The sequence below is a fragment of the Saimiri boliviensis genome, chromosome 4, assembly GCF_048565385.1.
Source record: "Saimiri boliviensis isolate mSaiBol1 chromosome 4, mSaiBol1.pri, whole genome shotgun sequence".
Lineage (NCBI taxonomy): Eukaryota > Metazoa > Chordata > Mammalia > Primates > Cebidae > Saimiri > Saimiri boliviensis.
Genome location: NC_133452.1, coordinates 103,593,971 through 103,596,340, shown reverse-complemented (window position 1 = coordinate 103,596,340; position 2,370 = coordinate 103,593,971).

Here is a 2,370-nt window from a genome sequence, read left to right as displayed (position 1 = left end):
GCAGAAGTTTCTCACTTGGACTATTTTCTTTCCCAGGGGAACTCACTCCAGCCACAAAAAGGGGGGAAAATGTTAGAGTTGATCCTAATTTGGTTTCTGCTGAATGTTAAGCACGTCATTCACACAGGTAGGTGTCTTAGCAGAGTAAGCCTCTGTATTTTATTGGAGAATTTTTATAGTTTGCCTCATAGGAGCCAAAGCAGGGTCAGGACTGTAGATTAGAATCAATTCAACAGAAGGAAAATAAGCCTTTGGAATAGATTTTGCCTTCCCTGAGCACGTCGCAGGCATTAGCAAATAATGGGAGCCCTGTCTGTGCATGGAGAGGAAGCATCTACCACTTAGACTCCCAGCCTGGAGTGTGTGGTCCTGTGACCTGCACAGTGGGTGCGATGATTCTGGAGTCATCATCTCCTAACTTTATGCTGCAATGCACAGAAGAAACATGCACACACATACACACACACCACCAGCACAGAGAAATGGGAGGGAATGAGGAGAGGAGGTCTCCTGTCTGTGAGCTGCTGGATAGAACACAGCCAACCCTGACAGGAGTGGCCAAGACCTTCAGAGCATGGATGGGAGTTGACTCTATTTTCCCTTCGTGGTGCTGTGCCATCTTTGCTAGGCTACAGTTGCCATTTGCTAGCTGTCTCCAAGTTCAGAGAGTTCTACAGAGGTAAAGGGGAGGTTCAAGACCTTTCTGGTTCTTTTAGTATACTCTGTGTGACTATCAGTACAACTTTTCAAACACACACAGAGGCATCAGAAAAAAATTTAAGCCAATCCATTAAAAGAGTGCTGGAATTGCTATCCAAAATGGTTCAGGTGCTGTTTCTATTCATCTGTGTGCCCTGATGCATTTCATTTCTTAAGACAATGATGAATGAGGTACCAGAGTAAAAATAGGAAAGTACCTCCTTCCCCTCCTCTCACCAGTATAAATTACAAAGGAGATGACACTTTCACCATCTGATGAGTCTACCTTTGCTACTGTATTTCCTCTTCAGTAGAAATTCCAGATAATACCACTGACTTTTACTTAGAATATCTTGAACAGCTATTTATAGTTTTCATCTATTCTTCCCAGAGGCCTCACTAGATTGCGAGGCAAAGGCTTGTCTGGGTCCTGGCCCAGCTCAGCCACCCTCGAGTGTTGTGCCCTTGGGCAAGCCACCTCTGCAAGCTTCATTCCTCAAACCTACAAATCTGGCCAAGGGAGATCACCAGGGTCTTTCTCTGCTCAGAGTCTCCCAGATCTCCAATGATGCGGTCTACAGCATGAGGCACACTGAGACCATCAAAAATCATCCCTGCAATCCAGAAAGTCATTTTATAGGGAAGGCAGCTTTGCAATGTGAGTGGTTTGTTTCAGTTCTGTGATTTAGCTGCTCAAACGACTGAAACGGCAAAGACAAGTCGACAAAATACAAGCCCCAAACAAATTTGAGGAAGCTGGCCAGAGTGCTGAAGTCAGCTGCTTTTCACAACAGTCATCAGACCTTGCGGCTGCAAAGCTCAAACAAAAGCAGCGCCTACACCCTGCTGGTCAGCAATAGTACCCCAGGACAGAGGCCGCCGAGAGAGTTCTCAGCAAGCTCCAGGCGTATGGCGTTAGGCATCAGGCATGTAAACAGCTGGTGGAATTTCAGAGTACACTGCATTCGATAGTTCCCAGACCTGCTGGAGCCGTATTTAGTTTAGGAGAGCTTAGAAATAGTGCAGTGCCATTCAAATGACTATTAATAGCTCTGTGGGGCTTGGAGCAAAGAAAAGATTTCTTCAGTTCAGTATCTGGTATGTATTCATGAAGGAAAAACTTCCTCCATGTTAAAAGGCTTGGATATGGGGGTCTGATGAATCTTCTCAAATCAGGAATCACCAGTTTCAGTTGGGAGGAGAACTCTACTTAGAGTTTAAATCAAATGGTATGAGCTTCCCAGGTGCCTAACCAAGCACTTTCTTCCCTACAATCCCTCTCCTCAGCAACTTATTTCACACATATTATATCATTCTGTTTCTTTGTTCCTGTATAATGTAATAATGATTCTCAAAATCCTCAGTTTATCCAAAACTGAAACATTTGCACCAGAATTGTGCCCCACATCAAACCCACTGGTGCTCACCTTCACAAAGAGACAGCACGCAAGGGATGCCATTGGGAAGCCTGCCCTTGTTCTGGGGAAGCAGGAATGCGCCCTGGCCTCTGTGGTCTCAGTCAGGCAGCCATTCACACAATTCCTTTCTTTAGCCCGAGGTTCAACTTCCCTACCATCCAGCCTTTCTGCTGCTCATTATTTGTGGGGGAGTCTGGCAGCAGAGCAAACCTTAATTAGCTCCAGTGTGAGTGGGTCAAATCAATGACTGCTG